Source organism: Phyllostomus discolor, chromosome 7 (genome assembly GCF_004126475.2).
Source record: "Phyllostomus discolor isolate MPI-MPIP mPhyDis1 chromosome 7, mPhyDis1.pri.v3, whole genome shotgun sequence".
NCBI lineage: Eukaryota > Metazoa > Chordata > Mammalia > Chiroptera > Phyllostomidae > Phyllostomus > Phyllostomus discolor.
The window spans coordinates 129,674,456-129,694,086 of NC_040909.2; the positions used below are offsets into that span (position 1 = coordinate 129,674,456).

At 53.6% G+C, this 19,631-nt stretch overlaps 1 long non-coding RNA gene across 1 annotated transcript; it reads left to right on the plus strand.

Annotated features, from left to right (window-relative positions):
- Nucleotides 1–4,549: 4,549 nt before the first annotated feature.
- LOC118501789 lies at nt 4,550–19,219 on the plus strand. The gene is made up of 2 exons (XR_004904443.1): nt 4,550–6,482; nt 19,062–19,219. It is a non-coding gene; the product is annotated as an uncharacterized LOC118501789 (long non-coding RNA).
- Nucleotides 19,220–19,631: the final 412 nt, after the last annotated feature.

The window sequence follows — 19,631 nt, forward strand, 5'->3', positions numbered from 1 at the left end:
CTCAAGTCCACTCCACACGGATCTTCCCAGTTCCAAGAAGAGGTTGTCCGGCCTCTGGGAAGTGAAGAGCCGCCAACTCTGCTCCTTTGGGGTTTGTAGCAGGGCTCCCCACCTTGGTTGGTGGTGGGGCTGCTGCCTCCGAGGGGAGTAGGGATGTAAAGGATGAACAACTGGATCTCTTCTGCTGAGGTGGCCACGTGCTTAGTTTCCACCAGCAGGGCGGTGGAGTGAGGAGCCCGGAGTGCAGAGGCCAGGGCTTGAAGAGGGACTCCAGGGCTGACCTCTGTGGAATGGGCTTAGTTAAGATGCTCGCTTCCTGAGACCGTGCAGTGTAAATAAGATCACACCTGTAAAATAACCCCACGTGCCTGCCACATGCAAGACACTGGACAGGTCTTGTGGGCTACCAGGACTCAGAGCCAGCGATGGTCCAAAGCAATGTCAGGCCATGAAATAAATGCTGACCAGCGTGTCTCACGTGTGTGTGTGCACGCGCAGGGGTCTTCGTGAGATGCAGACTCTATCCGGCCGGGCAGGGGGATGGGGCCTGGAAATCCGCACCTCCAGTAATCCTGTGGGTGATTGGACGCGGCTGGCCCTTCAGACACAATTAGAGTGGCGTGGGGTTGGAACCCGTTTCCAGACACCTGTGAAGTCTCAGTTAATTCCTGAAAGCAGGCATATGCTGTTTAAATCGAGGAGAGGGGAGCAGGGAGGAACTGATCTTAGTGAGTAGCTGTTTGGCATGGGGTGTGTTGAGTGAATTACCTCTTGGGATCCTCCCAGCGTCCCTAGGGGTGTTATCAACCCCATTGTACAGAAGGGGAACCAAAGCCTCAGGCGTCAAGGGCTCAGGTTACAAAGCTCAGTAAAGGGAGGGGCTGGGATAGGAACTTGGGTTTTCTTGCCTCCAACCCCTGCACCTTCCTCGGTGCCTCCCAGGCAGTAGCTGGGGCCTGAGAACACAGCTCAGACCGTCTCCACCAGCCACGTCCTCCCTCTGGACCTCAGTGTCCCCGTGGGCACGGTGAGTGGCCCGAGTGTCACGGGCCTGTGGGGCCCCTCCCTCCCCGTCAGTCCGTGTGCTCTCTGCTCTTACCCAGCCTTCCCTTGGCTGCTTCCCTGCTCTGCTGCCTAATTTGGTGCCGCCAGTCTGCTTGCAGCCCCATCAGTGTCACGTTGTCAAGTTGGGAACACCGGCAGAGCCACTGGGCACACTCCTCTGCCCCAAAGCGGACCCAGCGGTGCGGTGGCGACCAGAATAAACTGGCACCCGGGCTAGAGAGAACATTCTTCCACTCCCCAGAGAGGAGCTGCTCAGTGTCCCTGCAGGTAGAGAAGGCCACTTGCGTCAACTGGAAGTCATGAGGGATCCAGTGTCGCCTGAAGCCCGGTCTTGGAGTCTTAACCCCGCGGCGCCTGAGGGCTGAGAGGCTGGCTCGAGTGCACGTGTGAGGAGGCAGGGGGCCTACATGTGTCAGGCGGGCCCTCCTGGGCCTCCTGGGCTTGTAGACCAGAGGCTCTGACGACCGGGCAGGATGTCCGAAGAGCACGTTGGCCAGAGCTGACATTCCCGGGTTCAAATTCCTGCTCTGCCACTTCCTAGAGCATGACCTCGGGGGAAGTTATGCAGTCTCCCTGGACCTCAGTTGTTCCTCCTGTGGAATGGGGCTGATAGCAGTAGGTGTCTGGCTGGGGAGGTGGTGAGAACTGAACGGGATAATGCACAGAAAGCTCTCAGGACGGCGCCTGGCACACGGCAAGCACTGAATGAACACGTAAGCCACGCCCACAGATGTGAAATCTCTCGGGGCATGGACTTCTCTGTTTTGTTTGTTGTTAGGTACTCAGTACCCAAAACAGCGTCCAGCACATGGTAGATCGGCACAGATACTCGTGCAATGATTCATTCGGGGGGGAGCCGCTGGAGTGGTGGTTTTCAAACTGTGTTCCAGGGAACCCCAGGGTGCCTGTGTCACCACGTGCTGGGAATGTGGGGAGAGACACTCGAGCGGGCGTCAGCAGCACTCTGCCGCCTTCCCCTGCCCAGAGCCTCTCTGATTTGCGTGCTGCAGAGGTCGTGTGCTGGGTGAAGTTTTATTCAGAGGGAGATTTTTTTTTTTGCAGCTTGAAAAATAGCTGGAAAATCATCAACATCCCAAGCTTGGTCCCTGGGCCCTAGGTTGCCCTGGGTGAGGGCTGGCCTAGCTGCTTCCCTGATCGCATCAAGGATCTACTGCATCAGGTTTTTCTGGGGCAGAGGTACCCATTTTTAACCCGTTTCCTAGGGGATTTCTATTCATGCTAGCCCTTGAACACACGTGGCTAATCGTCGTATCAGTGGGGGATGGAGGCCTTGTTAGGCGAGGTGCCTGGCTCAGCGTCTCGGGGGGCTGTTGGAAGGGCTGGTGGAAAGCTGTCTTAGCGTCTAAACTGGTGATTCTTCTACGTTGTGGCTTCTGTGACTCTTAACACGGGCGAGCCCCGAGACAGTCCCCGACCAGGTTTTAAGAGGGAACACTGGGAGGGACACAGGTCCGATGAACCCTACCTGGACCTTCTGGCAAATTTCTGCTTCTTAGAGCATTGGCTTTGCCCACCGCTGCCCCAGGAGAGGCGCTCAGCGGGTGCTGGCTGCACGGAAGGAGTGGACGAAGGCGTGGCTTTCTCGCGGAGAGGTGTGAGCAGACAGCAGCAGTGTAATGGCAGGCAGTGCTGAGCTCCGTGAAGAAAATCACACCAGGTAAGGGGTGGCCACCCTGCATGTACCTTCTTCTAGAAGTTGTCTAGTTTTCGGTTTTCACGGAGATCCATGATCCGTGTTGAGATGTTGAGCTAACTTCTATATGTGATGTCAAGTTAGGTGTTTTTTGTTTTTTTCTGAAGTATTAATGAATGGTTCCAACCCCATTTGTTCAAAGATCTGCTTTCCAGACAGCAAGGCGGAGAGATCCGGGCTTGCCCACTGGGCGTGCAGAACAGAATTCTTGGGCAGGGTGAGTGATGGCAGAGACAGGGCGAAGGTGCCCTCGTGGAGAAGCCTCGTGGGGGAAATCGGGCTCCGAGGGACCCACCCCATGGCCCTCGCGGTAAAGAATGCAAGGACCTCCACCACGATGCCAGCAGCCAGAGAGCAGGGTGCGGGCCGGCCCGGGAGGTGCCTGGTGGCGTGTTTCTCTTGGTGTTCTCAGAGACTCACACTGCTCTTGCGTAAAGTGCAGATTAGGAAAGCATTAGGTAACGAGAGGGTGGCCGGAGCCTATTACACAGCAGCCTGGCGCGGGGCCACGGAATGCGGCCTGCGGGGATGGCCTTGCGGAGCAAGTCAAATATCTCTGGAACCAGGACAGGCATGGCTTCCTCCGTCCCTCCTGCAGCCAGAAGGGAGATCCTGCCGGCCCGGCTGCTCTCCGGGGCCTCCTCCGTGTCTCCTGGCCTGTGGAGGTGGGACAGAAAGCTGGGGGCCCCCGGGAGCCGCACGCTTTGATGGGTTTTAAGGAGGAGGCTTGTTGCTGAGGCTTTGCCCAGAGGAAGGTGAGCAACAAGTAAAAATGGATTCCGGTCCTCCTGCCTCCTGCAGTCCCCCCCTCGCCAGCCCTCCCCCACTGTCCTGGCGGACGGACCTCACAGGGAGCTGCTTCTTTCAGGACTAATACTGTCTGTCGTGGCTCAGATATTCGGTGAGCGGTTGCTGTGAGCTCACAAATTCGCCCATTCGTAGGCCCCAGACCTGCTCCCTGCCCTCTTTGTGTTCCCACCCCAGCTGTGGAAGACGTGAATTCATGTGCATTAAAGGTGAAAAGGAAACTCACCTTCACCGAGGGCCCCCCTGTACCAGACGCCGTGTCAGGAGTCTCCGGATGTGTTCCCACAGCAACTCTGTGAGAGAGAGGTGGTCACCTTCACTCCTAACGTGGAAATCGGGGCTCAGAGAGGTTAAGTAACTCACCCAAGTTTGCACAGCTAACAAGTGTCAGAGGCAGGGCATGAACTCCAGGCCATCCGAATGCAGAGCTTGTGAGCTGTCACCGAATGATGTTGTCGGGCAGTATATACCACAAGCTCAGCTGGTGGCTGGGGGACACAGGGACATGAGCCACGGCGTCCAACAGCGGGGCCTCAGTGTCCAGTGAGGGGCAAACAGAAATGCCTGTGAAGCCGAGATAACATAGGTGTTTCTTGTCCCTGAGGACCATAACAGTTTTGAGCAGTGCACGCTGGTCTGGTATTTTGCAGCCTAGTCCGTAACTGGGGTTTTCGTCTGCTGTTTTCCTCATGATTAGTCTGGGTTTTGAATTTTGGGGAGGAAGACCATGGAGGTCAGAGTTGCACTTGTTTTTAAGATCTCAGTTCAGTTAGCTGAGATGAAAATGTTGACATCATATGCTTGCGAAACTGCCGTGGTCATAAAGGGTAAGAGGACCCGAACTCAGGAGCGAAAACAAAAATAAATCACACGACCCTTTCTTCAGCATCTAACTCCCTTCTCCCCTTCCCCTCCCCCAAACCAACAAGCCTGCCACCGCTGGGTCCTGGGGACTCTTTGTAATGGAAGGAAACCGACTCGAAGGGGCCAGGAGGGGAGGCGCGTTCCCCTGCCTCTTCCTCACCCCTCGTTCTGCTTCAGTTTGCTTTCTGAGCACATCTTCCAAGGACCTTCCAAGAAGGTAGGATTGTGGTTCTGTTCTCAGGGGTCTGCCCAGCCAGAGAGCTCCACCCCCACCCTCTCGAGCATTTGTCAGATCCCAGAAGCTATGTTTGGGATGGAAAGACGGCCGAGACAGGGCTGCTGCCCCGAGGGGCTGGGGTTTGGCAGGAGAGACACACGATGAACAAAACCACTGGACAGATGAGGACACCGAGGCACAGAGGGAGCGATGAGTCCGCTCAGGGCCATGCACCTGGCCAGTGGTCCAGCTGTGAGCCTGGCAGTGGGCCCCGGAACACTGTGCCCGGGGCGGGCGTCATCAGTCTGCCCGGGAGGGAATGAGTGGCAGCGAGCGAGGGAGCGAGCTGAAGCTAGCCAGCCGGGATTTCCACGAGACCCCTCCAAACTGCAGAGCCCACGCTGCTGACCACTGGGCCGTCTTTCTCTAGACTAGATGTGTGACTTGGGGCCTTTATTTTGAGCTTCAGTTTCCCAGTTTCAGTAAAGCCTTCCCAACCTTCCCCAGTGGGCTGCAGGGGTGCTTGGTGGAGGGCCCATGTGGATAAACCTTGGGGTGTCATACTAACACAGTCAGTAGGCTTCAGTTGACTCAATGGTTCTTTGGGACCGTGGCAGGGGCCACGGAGGAGGAGGAGGGTTGTCACTGCGTGGGAGTGGGGAGCCCAGCCCCTCCACTTCTCTCTGAGGGTCCGTAGAGCCCCAGCCACAGGCCCCCGTGTCAGACGCCTGCCACCCAGGGTCTCTGCATTCGAGGGAGTTCACCTTCTGAAGCAGCCCCCCCCAGCCTGGGGGCCTCGGTTGTGCATCTTCTGTGCGGGCCCTGGTGCCGTCTCATAGGATGGCTCTGTTGTCACTTACGAAATTAGTTACCTGTTGGTCCAGAAGTCACATCAGGAGAAACAGCGAAAGTCACGTAACAAGACATGGGACAGGTGTGCTCTCTGAGGGGATGGTGCTGTGTTGACATGGGTCCCCACTATTTACCCAGTGCTAGGAAGCTAGCACATTACCACCTTCTGTAAGGTCAGCTTCAGGGCTCCCGATGAATGGAGGTAAAATAATGTCACATCGTGACATGTCGTCCTCCCGAATGACAACCATCATCTCTGTCAGGCGCCGAGGTTCCTTGAACATCTCGGTCCTGAGCCTGTTCTGTGTGTCCACTGGGAAAATGAACGTCGGGGGGGTGGGTGGCCCCTCACAGTCCTGCTCCATTGTCCTCTCAGGCATGAAGCCTTTCACTCGGGTCTTGTTTAAATCCCAGCGCTTCCCTTCCAAATGGTTTCTAAGGGGAAACACAAAAAAGAACGTTCCAGAATGCTCTGCTGACCCAGGGAGGATCTGCCAGAGCCATTTCCTGGATTACAGCCTCTCCCCCCATCAGCAGATTGTGTGAAGCAGGCTCCCGTCAGCTGTGAGCCCTGGTGTGGGAAAAAGGGCTGACACACAGGGCTCTTTTTCATAAAGCTGACATTGCTCATGAATAGCAAATTCCTGAGTGTGGGCAGTCGACCAAGACCAGGAATTCTCATTAGCTGGTGGTCATCAGGCATGACTCGGCCTGCGGAAGGCAGCGGGGAGGAGAGGTCATCCGTGTGGGCAGGGACGGCCCGCAGTCGATGATCGAGCACCATCTTGCTAGAGTGGTTGCTGAAAATGCTGGAATGCTCTGTATGGGCCAGTAACTCCCTGCACCTCCCCAGCAGCTCCACGGCTCCGCCCCTCCTTGGGGACCTCCACCTTCTGTCAGTTCAGCAGCCAGAGGGTTTGGGCTGACCTGGCAAAGTCTCCCAGACAGGGTCCAGCTGACCAGGTGAGACCCTCCGTGGACGGGTCTGTGGCCAGGCGGTGGGGACATACATGACCTGCCCCTCCTGGCTCCCGAGACACCGTTCCTCCCTTAGCCCCGCTGAGGCCTGGGCCCAGGCCCCCACCCTCTTCCTGTTTCCCAGCAATTCGACCTCTGATCCCATCTCTGTAGATGTGAAGGACATCTAGGAAGTGAGTTAACCCGATCATTTCCCATCCAGAAGCCCGGTCCCACCCTTCTCACGGCCACGCTCCCAGCAGTCGGCATCGGCTGGTCCCCCCGCCCCTCTCGCTGCAGCGCGTCCTGGCCTTCCCAAACAGACTGAGTCACTTCCTCCTCTGGGTTCCCATAAGTTCAGGAGCCATCCTTTCCCTGTGATCCAGTTTTGTTTTATGAACACAGCGATTTTATCTTACGGACACATGAAATCTTGCGATTGTTCCTTTTCCTCTTTTTGCGTTGGCTTCTGAAGCCCGGAGCCCGGTCCTAGCTCCCCCTGGGCAAGCGATGACGTGCACTTTGTGGGCTGACTTTCTCCCTGGCTTTATCTTTCCATAACCTTTCTCCCCTCCCTTTATTAATATATATATCTGCGTTATACTCATCTATGGGCCCCACTGCAAATCAAAAAAGTGTTTTTGCACTATCAACTTTCATGAGGTCTAATTTCCGTAAATAAAATGCATCCACTATAAGTAATATACTGTTGATGCGTCTGACAAATATAAACACCTGGGTAACAGCCACCTTAGTGATGACATGGGCCACATCCCTCTGGCCCCCAGATTCCCCAGATGTCCCCTTTTCCATGCCATCTGCCACCCCACCCTGTCCCGGGTGCCACTGATCAGCTTCCAGCCATGACCTATTAGATTTGCCTTTTCCTGGAGTTGCATGTACATGGAACCACGTAGTATGTGCAGTGATCTTTGTATGGTGGTGGTTGTGCCTGGCTCTGTTCACTTAGTGTGATGATGCTTTTGAGGTGCGTCGTGTTTTTGTGAATACCAGCGATGGTTCCTTTTTATGGCCTGGTCGCGTTCCCTCCTGTGGCTCTGTCACAGTGTGCTCTTTATGCCCCTGCTGATGGACATGTGAGCTATTTTCGTTTCTGAGCTACTGTGAACAAAGCTGCTCTCAGTATGTATATATAAATTTGAGCGTGGGAAAAGAAAAGACAGCTGGTGCATTCGTTGGGGCGCTTCGGGGAAACAGAACCTCATAGGATTCATTCACTCATTGGAATTGGCTCACGTGATGATGGGGGCCGACAGGTGCCGAGGTCTGTAGCTGCTGAGCCCGAGACCCAGGAGAACGGAGGGTGTAGCTCTTCCCGAAGGCGGCAGGCTCCAGACCCGGGAGGAGCTGATGTTTCCGTGTGAGTCTGAGAACGCCCCAGGCTGTCAGGTGGGAGGAAGTCCCTCTTACTGCGGGGGAAATTCAGACCTTTGGTTCTGTTCAGCCTTTCAACTCACTGGATGAGACCCACCCACCCACCAGGTCGTTAAAGAGGAGGACCTGCTTTACTCAGTCGACTGATTTAAATGCTAATCTCATCCAAAAACACCCTCCCAGAAACAACCAGAATAAAGTCAGAATAAATGTGGCCCAGTCAAGCTGACCTGTGAAATAAACCACACACACCGGGCGTCAGTCATACATAAATACGTTTGTATAATCTGATTCGATGATGGATTTGGGCTTTCAGGGCTTGCTTTCTGCACGGGGAACGCCTATTTGTCGATGAGGAAGGCACTCTCATTTGCAGGGACTAGGAAGTCCAGTACCAATAACTGAAGCAAATACATGTTTTTGCTACTCAAACCATAGGAAGTCCGGCGGCGGATGGACGTGGCATTGGTTCCGTGTCCCAGGGATGCCACCAGACACCTGAGCTCCTTCTCTTTTTCATCGTCCACGTCCTGGTGCAGTGGCCTCATGGTTGCAGGATGCAGGGTTGCTGTCCCCAGGTCCCAGGCCATAAACGAGGGCGGGGGGCGGGGGGAAAGAGGCCTGGGGAAGCAGACAGCCTGAGGGACACAGCAAAGTCTGTCCCTTTTTACCAGGAGAGCAGAATCTTCCTGGAAACCATAGCTGGTAGATTTCTCCTTCTAGCTCATTGGTTGGAACTGGGTCCCGTTACCACCCCTAAGTGTCAAGGAAACCAGGGAGCAGGATTGTCGCATCTGGTGTAGTCCCGTCAAAAAGGCACGTTGTCACCGCAAGGGACTTCTGAGTTCTGTAGCAACGAAGGAGTGTGGATGGGAGTCACTAACTCCATTTGTCACTCATGAAACTCATCAGGAAGGCCTTAGCCTGGTGCCCAGCACACAAGGGCACTTAAGAAATGTGTGTTTGGTGGGGCTGATTTCAGGAACTCCCTGGGCGGGGAGACAGAGTTGGAGTGTGAATCAGAGAAATTGGGGGTGTCGGTCCCAGCCCTGCCATTCCTGGCTGTATGATCTTGCACAAGCCACTGAACTTCTCAGAAACTCAGTTGTTTCCCAGTTCTGTAAAATGGGACCAATTCTTTCTAAATTAGGATGATGTCAGTGCAAGCACTTTGCAAAGCATGAGACAGATATTAGTGACAACTGTTACCACCAAGGACCCTGAAAAGATGGCCCTTCTCCCTCAAATCCTCAATTCTGGGCTCCTCCTGCAGCTCTGCTGCCTGTAAGGGCCGTGGGGCTCCACAGATTCTGGGGAGAATGGAGATAGTGTCCACCTTCCTGCACAGGCTTCGTCCTCACTTCCGCCCGAGCATCAGGTGGCTGAATGCTGTGATTCCCCAACGCGCTCCCCACTGCTCTGAGCGCAGTTGTAGAGCCTTGGAGCTTCAGGTGGAATCAATCCCAAGTCTACACTGCTCCTTCCTGGGCCAGCACTGTGTCACGGGGTCACCAGGGCTGTTTACTCCCCTGACCTTGCTCTCTGTCGCTCGGGAGTCAAAGTTGTGCAAGTTCATCCAACGGTCCCCTGGGAAGGGTTTCACTGAACACCACTGTGGCCCGGACATGGGCCTCCATGCGCTGTCCCAATGCAGCTCCTGGCTCCCAGCTTCTCGCTGTCACTGTCTGCCCTCATCTCCCCTGTCTTGACATTGTCACTTGACCCCACTGACATTAGCTTTCCAACTGCAGCTCCCTTTCTCTCCCCTCCTTCTCCATGCATTTGTGCACTCACTCACCGCAGTGGTTGCAGCACCCCCATTCCCCATCGCTTCCCTGAAACAAATGACCACCCAAGTGCCAAACACCCCGGCCACTTGATAGGTCATCTCTTTCTGGTGTTCTCTGTGGCATCTGCCCTCTCTCCGACACTTCCGTTAGCCGTGCCTTCTTGGCTCTTTCTACTGCTCCCCTCCAGCTGATCCTTGAAGGCTGGTGTGGCCCCTGTTCTGACCTCACCCTCGTTCTTTTCTAGAAACACAGTCCTCCAAGACAGTTGCTTCTGTTGCCGTGGGTTGGTGCTGAGAGCAGTATTTCTGGCTCAGGTCTCCCTCTCCAGAACACCCTTTTACCAATAGGGGAGCCCAGAGGTTAAGCACAGTGATGTGCCTGTTTCACCGACTTGCTCTCCCACGGTCTGCAGGGAGCAGAGAGGAAGGGCACAGCGGGGGACTGCCGTTTGGTGGGGAGCTCACCCCATCCTCAGGACCGACGGTGCTGGGCCCTCCGGTGTCATCTCCTGGCTCCTTCGTGTTTTCAGTCACCCCTGCTTTACGGATGAGGAGACTGAGCACCAGGAAGGCGGAATAAACCGCCCTTGGCCCCACAGCTGCTAAGTGGTTCAGTGGGGCTTTAAGCTCGGGCCTCCTGACACCAGAGTCAGGACACTCATTCTGCTGTGTATCTCTTTCCCTAAAAAGCCATATTTAGACAGATGGCCTTTGAAAACCAATTAGTCTAGACCATGTGAGCTTTTATGCCACTTTTTTGGGCCAGGGCCCTGATGGGAAGAGGTGCAGCCTGGGCCCACAACGGAGCAGCAGGCACGGACGCGGTCTCGAATTAGACTGGGTCAGCAGTAGCAGGCTTGGGTGTCATGCGGCATCAACCCTGAAATACCTTGGGCCGGCTCCAGTGGGACCTGGGGCCAGCTGGACGCCGAGAGAGCCGTGAAGAATCTGCGGCTCCCCGTCGTCCCTTCCTGGTAGGCTGCAACGCGGATCCCTCGGCAGTCACCTGGCTGGCTGGTTGTAACTGCAGGGGAAGGAAGGAGTTAATCCTCCCCGCTGGACCTTTTGCAAGAAGCCGCGTGCTTTGGTTATTAAATGTCTGCCCAACGTGGGAGGGAATAAACGGGCCCTCTGGGCACCTTGTTAAGCAGCAGAAATATTTTCCCCTTGGTCAAGCACAGGTTGGGGGTTGGAGGCTTGCCCACAGGTTCAAGACGGCCGGTGCCAGGGCTGTGAGCAAGGCTCCCTTCCCCATGATCTCCCGAGTCAGGTTTCTGCCTGGAGTCTTGTGCTCACAAAACCTCTGAACTGCTTTTTCACATGGCCCTGTTTTTCCCTTTCTCCCTTGGTGGCCAGTGCCATAAACAAAGCTATTCCAAAAAGTCACAATGCACCAAGTGAAAACCCAAGTCCCCTCCCACTCCAGAAAAGTAACTTGGATTTGTAAACCTAATCTAAGATCTCCCAGTTTCTTCTTGCAAAGAAAGCTGTCTGGATGAGGCAAAAGCACAATTTTAAATCATGGAAAACCAATGACAGCCTAAGAAACACAAACCACACAAAAGAATGATAAATTCTGTTTCATCAAAATGAAAACTTATGCTCTTTGAAAGCCACTAGTAAGGAAATGAGATGACAAGCCACAGACGAGGAGAAAATATTTACAAAACAAACAGTCCAATTAAGAAATGGTCAAAAGATTTTTTTTTTGGTAAACACTTTACCAGAGAATACATGCAAATGGCCAACAAGTCCATGAAAAGATGCCGAAGATTGCTAGTCCTCAGGGATGTGTAAACGAAAGCACAGCGGAATACCAGCGCACGTCCACCGGAGGGACTAAATTAAAAAGACCGACAACGCCAAGTATTGGTGAGGATTTGGAGCCACTGGAACTCTCACACTTTGCTGATGGGGAGACAACATAGGATAAATATGATTTTATCAAGTTTATTATATTTAGATTAGCCAACTGGACTCAGTTTAGATGACCTTAACTTTTGGCCTACACTCCCAAGTGCTACAGTCAGGGGTCAAACGCATGCCTTCCCCTGCTCAGGAGACCCGGCCAGAGTGCGGGCTCTGGCCAGTCAAGTCACAGAGCTTCTTCCCATCCTGTTTGAGCTGGTGCCTCTTGGCCTTGTTGTCCATGACGAACACCAGAGTGGTCTTGATCTTCGTGGCCAACTTCATGGTCAGGGGAACTTGAGAACAGCTCACGGTCAAATTTGTTTCTCCTGGGGACGCCGCTCTTCTGAGGTTCCTTGTGCCGTCGTCTTTGGAGCCACAGCACCCTGGGCTGCTGGAAGGAGGTGGCAGGTGGATCTTCACTGTGTTGGTGGCTTTGGACACCTTTCAGCACTGTCTTCCTGGTCTTGGAAGCCTTTGCTTTCAATCAGATTTCTTATTAGTGGTAGGGCTTCCTTTTTCACTTTGGGTGTCTTCTTCTTCTTCTTCTTCTTCTTTTTTTTAAAAGCTTTGGTGAGGAAATTGAAAGATTCCATTCATTTTTTTAAAGATTGTATTTATTTATTTTTAGAGAGGGAAGGAAGGGAGAAAGAGAGAGAGAGAAACATCAATGTGCGGTTGCTGGGGGCTGTGGCCTGCAACCCAGGCATGTGCCCTGACTGGGAATTGAACCTGAGATACTTTGGTTCACAGCCCGAGCTCAATCCACTGGGCTATGCCATCCCGGGCTGGTGCTATCTTCTTATAAACCTGGAAAACACTTTGGAAAACAGTTTGGCAGTATCTTGTGAAGTTAATCATCAATGCCTAGGGAAATGAAAATTTATATCCACACATACACATGTACATGACCGTCTAGAGATGCTCTACTTGTAATGACCCCAACCTGGGAACATCAGCTGCTGGTAACTGGATAAACAGACAGTGGTGCCTCCATGCACGGGCAGGCTGCTCAGGAGAGAATCAGCTATTGATGTGTGTGACAGCGTGGGTGAATCTTCACACCACTGCGCTCAGTGAAAGAAACCAGACTTGAAAGCTGCCTGCTACGCGGTTCCAAAAGTGTAGAGACAGAAATCAGGTCAGTGGTTGCCAGAGGCCGGGGAAAGGAAAAGGGAAGGAAGGAAAAAAGACTGCCCAAAACACAGGAAACCTCCTGGGGATGACGAAAGCGTTCTGTACCTTCTGCGGATGGGTACATGACTGGATATGTCAAAACTCTTATGTAACTGTACTCTGACAAAGGATCAATTCTATTGCTTGTAAATAAGACCTCAATAAGCCTGACTAGAACATAAGTCATAAGAGCCGTTTTGAGCTCAGGCTTTGGAATCAGCGGGTCTGGGTTTAAATCCCCGAGTTCCCAGGTATTATCTTTGTGACAATAAGCAGATCTCTTGACCTCTCTCTCTCTCTGTGTCCATTCTTACATTTGTGAAATGGAGTGTATTGGTTCGAGCAGGCTAACTGCTCTAACAAATAGATCCCGATGTGTCACGGTTCAAGAAGGATGCTTTTTGTTTACATAACAGTCTAAGGTGGTTCCAGGTTGGTGGCAGCTGTACATCATGCAGTCATCTGGGGACGCCGGCTCCCAGTGGCTTTGTCATCTTAATTATATAGCTTTCAAGGTCACCTTGGGGGTCATTGCAGCCACCCAGTCAACAAGCAGATAAAGATTTCATGGAGGTCTCTATGGGTTAGGCCTGAGTATTACTTCCATTTACATTACACTGGAGGCGACTCAGTCACACGGCCATACCAGCTGCAGAGGAGGCTGGGAAATGTAGTCTAGCTGTGTGCCCAGGACGAAGAGAAGAATGTGGGTTTCAGTGGTCAGTAAGTAAATGGGAATAAAAAGATATGGCACATAGAAGTGCAATAAGTGCCAGATGATTGGCATGAATTACAGTCATAATATCCCAATAATATTATCCCAGCCTCAATAATAATTAGTATTATAATTATTACTAATATTATAGAATAGGGGCCCCAAACTCAAAGGCTTGCAGGGGCCAAGACTGTGACGTAGCTGTGTGAACTTGGTCTGGGTTATAGAAATAGGGAGCAGTGAAGTCTCGCTGGAGAGGACATGTCCTGCCCAGTGGCCTGTCAACTCCCCCAGTTGTAGATCCCAGTGTTGCATGAACAAAACACACCTGTCAATCACCTATGCTGTCTTCAAACAATGTCTCGTATTCTGCAGGCACTTGATGGCCCGCCGGTGAGGTTGAGTCTATTTGTGAGCTGGCCATCAAAATCCATTCTTCCATTTTCCTATTAGAATGGTAGCTGGACACACGAATGGGCAGTTAGACCACCCACCCCAGCAATCTCAGTGGGTAGGAGTGGCCACGTGCTTGAGTTCTTGCCAGGGAAGTGAGATGTGCCACTGGTGGGTTGGACACTGGAGACATGGGCAAACCTTGCTCCCTGCCTCCCCTCCTCTCCCTTCTCTCCCTTCTCTTCTCTCCCTGCCTCCATCCTCTCCCTGCCTCCCCTCCTCTCCCTTCTCTCCCTTCTCTTCTCTCCCTGCCTCCATCCTCTCCCTGCCTCCCCTCCTCTCCCTTCTCTCCCTGCTTCCCCTCTCTCCCTGCCTCCCCTCTCTCCCTGCCCCTCTTCTCCCTTCTCTCCCTGCCTCCCACCTCTCCCTGCCTCCTTCCTCTCCCTGCCTCCCTTCTCTCCCTGCCTCCCTTCTCTCCCTGCCTCCCTCCTCTCCCCATCTTCCCAGCTCTGACAGCTGGAGCCCAGGTGGGATGGTGACTCAGCTTTGGCCATGTAGGCAGCAGTAATATCCTAGTCTAAGGGGCGATGGAGAAAGAAGAAGTGGGAACCTGGTCCCTGAATGGCCATGGGGAACAGAGCCTCATTGCTGAGCTGCATAGCTCATCTTGAGACTGTTTCTTTAAAGAAAAACCTAAATATTTGTTCTCCTCTGTCATAGCAGCCCAGTCTGCACCTGACTCCTATGGTCAGACTCTCACTCGCCAAACAACTTGCCTCTCACCAGCTTTATTGCTCCTGCAATTCTAATCCGGGCCTCCGCTAAATTCAAAATCATTGTGAATCAGAGATCTTTGGGGTTGCTTGTGAATAGTCAAAACTCCTGATTGTGGAAAATAACAAAGGTCCCATCAATTGTTTGGTCAGTCGGGGAACAGGTTTACAAATTGTTTATTTTCGTCTTTGAAAGAAGGAGAACCATCTCGGGACAGGGGGGCAGGCCGGGCACTCTTTGCTGAGCCACCCTGGTGTGCTGGATCCCGGGCTAGGCAGGGACAGATGCGATTTCAGGCTCATTCTCACAACAGCCCGACCACAGAACTGCTGTTACATTACATTGCAGATGAAGAAACGGTGGTTCGGAGAGATAAAGTCACTGGGCCAGCGCGGAGTGTGGAGCCTTGAGCTCCGACCATGGTGGTGTAAAGGCAGTGGGCCTTGTGGGGCTGAGAGGTGTCCAGGACCTTCTGCAGACTCCCTTTCGGGACATGGAAACCTGAGGAGGCCTGAACTTTATGACGGCACGTGAACCGAGCTCCCAAACTTGTAAATCTAATCATGCCTTTCCCTTGTTTCCAACCCTTCTGCGGGCCCTCGCTGCCTTCCAGGTAAAACCCCCAGCTCGTAATAGCTTAGCAGTCAAATCTTGAGTCACCTGGCCTCTATCTTTTAGTGTCACCTGTCATCACACCCCTTTTGGATGGTTCCCTTGGTTCTTGCCCTTGCGGTCCCCTCTTCTTACACCCCTCCCTTTTGCTGACTCCTCCTTTATCTGGCAAGAGGCAGACACCACCTCCTCCAGGAAGCCTTCCCTCCTGACAAACCCTCTGCTCTCGTCGGGTTACATAGTCCTCTGCGCTCCCTTCTCTCAGAGCAGTTGGTGAGCTATGCGACCCTGGGAACATTACGTAACCCATCTGAACCTTGGTTTGTGCAGCTGTAAAATGTCTACGATAAGAATCACACTTAATGATATGCAGAAGTAGCCAGGTGGAAATGTGTCACCTCTGTAGAGCTCTTCGAGTCGGGCCTTGCTGGGAGTAGGTACTCACTGCGCTTGCTCAGCAGCCCGGGTGTAGCTCTCTGTCCACGTCCCCACCTGCTGCTGGAGTTGGGGAACCACTAGACAGCCCCAGGGAGCACCGGGGCCCCAGCACCCAGCCCAGGGCCGGGCCCAGCTATGATCCATAAATACTTGTGTAGGGACCAGCGCTTAGGAGTTTCTCTGGTTTTGTTCTTCAGGGAAGGCCCAGGGAGACTAATTATGTGAATGACTCACTGATGTAGTGTTTGATTGGCGAGTGTGGCTTGCAGATAGGTAGTGACCTGCCCAAGGCCACACAGACGGCACTTGTCAGAACGGGGACTTCTGTCTTCTGCGCACGAGGGTTGCCACATCCACCTGACGGGCCGAGGGAAAGAGAGGTTCTGTTTTGGAGTGGGAGGGAGAGAGGACAAAGAAGGCACGGAGACCCACCCCTTTCCTTATTTTGTTCTCTGCGGCTCCTGTCTGTGAACCCTCAGAGGGCAAGTTCAGGTGCTAATGAGAGCAATACTTGCCTGTACTCTGCCCAGCCCCTGCATCCTGATAAACTCTGCAGGCCATTATCTTACTTATCTGCACAGAAACCCTTCTGCGTGGGAAGTCCTGTAAATGCCATTTTATAGGTGAGGAAACTCCGCGTGAGTTTCCTAACTCGCCATAATCGCCCTTTTGTAAGGAGCAGCTGGAATTCAAATCACAGCAACTGCTTAGCACACCTTTGCTGGGAACTTCCTGGACAAAGGCGTTCTGCCAAGGCAGAGACTCAGTGATTCCCAGAGCAGGGAATAAAGGAGACCTACACGCGGTCATTAGCCATCGCTAACGCAGAGGCAGTACTTACGAGGTGTTGGCTGCTAGTCTGGAGACTGGACAGGTATCAGACTTACTTAATTCTCACAGTGATCCTTTGTGATAGGTACTAGGATTACTCCCCATGTTGCAGATTGGGAAACTGAGATCGATAGCTTGCCGAAGGGCACACGGCTTCTAAAGGGGAGAGCCTGATTTGAATGGAGCCAGGACTCCATGTTGCTTTGCAGGGTAGAGGGATGCCAGAGGTGGCTTTTAGAATGGGCTTTGAGAGGAAGAAGACCCAGGGGAGAGGGGTGCAGCTGGGAGAGACACCTAGGGAGAGGGTACCCGGCAAACCCCTCCTGAGCCAAGCCCTGATCACCCGGGAGAAACTGAGCACAGCAGCGGATCAGTGCAGCTTCACCTCCTAGGGACCAGAAGATTCTGAAAGGGGAGGTTCTGGGGGTTTGGAGAGGCGGAGCCGCAGGTCCGGGAGTCCCTCCCATGTCCTCACTCTACCCTAAATGTATCCTGCCTGTTTCTCCACCTGCTCCTCCAGTCCCTGTCTGCGCGTCCAAGTCCTTCATGGCCCGAGAGTCTCCTGTCCTGCCCCCCTCCCCAGTGCCGAGCCACTGTGGCACCGCTGGCGGCACCGGTTCCTGAAGGGCCGGCGGAGCCCGCACGGATTCTGGGCTGTGGCGGCAGGCCGCCCCGCACTGGAGCTGGTAGACAGACTCATGGAAGTGCTGACCTAGCTAGTCCTGGACTTCCCCAGGATGAAGGCGTGGAGAGGTATCCCCTGGGCCACATGGAGTATGAGGAGAGCATTCTTTCCCTGGTTCTGCGGAGCGAATCTGAGCCTCTCCAGTGGGGACAGTGACACCTTCCAGGGCAGGGCTTCCCTCTTTGCTCGGTCAGCATGGACATCAGCCCTGCTCCCCACCCGGCCCATTTGCCTTTTCGGACACTGTGCGTGTCTTCCTCGATGAAACAGCAGGAAACCGGAGGTCAGAGGATCTTCCTTACGGTATTGCATTAACCACCAGAGGACTTTGCCCATGGCCGGGGATGGGGGGACTCAAAAGATGTTGGTTAACAAAACAGCCCTCCAAAGTCAGGTCCAGAATCTCTGGGGCTGTCTGGGCATTTCAGTTTCGTGTCGCAGCAGCGTCCTGTGGCTCCGAGGGGTCAGCTTCTCCGATAAACCTGGAGACAGAGCCTAGCCCAGGGGAGTAGAGTAGGGTGCTCGCTCGTCAGCTGGTCCAGAGAGAGACTCCATTTTTCTCCCCTTGCCTGGCTGCAAGGGAGCTGAACAGTCATTTAAGTGCTCATTGCGACAGGCGCCTGGGCCCCAGATTGAGACAGGAGGCCCCAGGTGTCCTGGGTATTAACGTGGCTAATTACGTGATTGCCTCACTGGGAGACAGGAGATAGGATCGGGCTGGGAGTCCTGGCAGGACCTGGCCCTCGGTGCTGTCTGGGAAAACCGGGGTGGCCCAGCCAGTTCCCGAGGCGGCTGGTCCCTTGCAGCTGCCACAGCGTGCCTGTCCCGGGTGGACTGGGTATGGCTGCAGAGGGCGAGGTGGGCTCTTGGGGAAGGAGAGATGGGGCTCCTGGGGCCCCGAGGGGAGGGGCTGACAAATGGCCTACCTCCTCCCAGGTAAGGAGGGGACTGCCGCTCCCTGGAATAGAGCAAAGAAAAGAAAGGAGAGCCGCCAAGGACAGCCTTGCCGGGTATCTGATCCCAGAGCAGGGTGAGTCCGGTTTTCACTATCGGTCCCTCCGGGGCTTTATGGCCCATCTCTGCTGGGATAAAGGGTTAAGCTCTATTTCCTGTTCCCCACGGCTAAAGTTGGCCATGCTTATCTTAAGTTAGAGCTTTTAAAAAAAGAAAAAAAGATAAAACCAAAGATCAGTGTCATTCACCGAGCTGCTGACTTCACAGTGACTAAGCAAGGGATACTTAGCAGAAGCAGCTCGGTCCCTTTCCCTGTCCCTCTGCCCTCTGCCCCGGGGCAGGTGCTCCGCGCCCCGAGGGGCTTCCATCCAGAGACAGTGGAGGAGAGATCGGAGCAGGCCCAGCTCAAGGGCAAGTCGCTGTGGCTGGGTCAGTGTAGCGGCAATGGGCCGAGGAGTCTGCAAGGGCAGCTCTCAGAAGCCAGGAGAGAGTTCTCCTATTTTTTTTTAGATCAAAGCTGAAAGATTTTTATTTATTTATTTTTTATTGTTGTTCAAGTACAGTTGTCTCCATTCCCCCCCACCGCTCCCCCCACCCCAGCCATCCCCACCTCCCACCCTTGATCTTACCCTCTTTGGTTTTGTCCATGGGTCCTTTATGGAGGTTCCTGAAAACCCTCCCCCTCCACATTATCCTTGCCCACCTTCTACCTGTGTTTTAGACTCATCTCCTGGTGTTTGGGAACATCTATGACATGGGGAAACATTTACGGTGGTCCTATATGTTAAAGGCTGTCCACACGAATTCTGACAGAACACCGAATTTGGTCACTTCTGTGGTGGTGTGTTGAGGCGACGGGAGTGAGGGTGAGTTGCAAGCCAACTTGAACTTGGCTTTTCCTGTATTGTGTTTCAGGAATGAGGATCTGATCCTCTATCAGGCTACACCGGAAAACCTTCACCTTCCCTTGTAAATTCTCTCCCTCTCCTGCTGCTCGAAGAGACAAAATGTAACACTTGGAGCCCGATTGCTGGTCCACAGAAGATGCCTAACAAATGCTAGATCCTTCCTGCCTCTCTGTTGGTGCCTTTCTCTCCTCGTCATGACAACATGCCCCCCTCCCCTATTGTTTGTTCGTTTATTTTCTGGCAGGCTTGGTATGTGTGATGGGGGCACATTTGAGCAAGGGGTACCCTGATGTCTGCAATGCTAGAATTTGAAAACAAAAAGCACATTTTAGGATTGAGGGGATTCGGTAAGCTTGTGGGAATGGACTCAGGAGCCACACTGCTCAGAAGAGGCAGGGGTCGAGGCACTTGGCCGTGCTTGAGAAAGCTGACCACGTCCGTTATTTGGAGACGTTTTGGTCCCTTGACTTCAAGGACACAGCTCTCTCCCCCTCTCTCCTTAAAACAGTCTTTCCCCCAGCTTTATGGAGTCTAACCAGCACCTAACATTGTGTAAGTTTGAGAGGTACAATGTGAC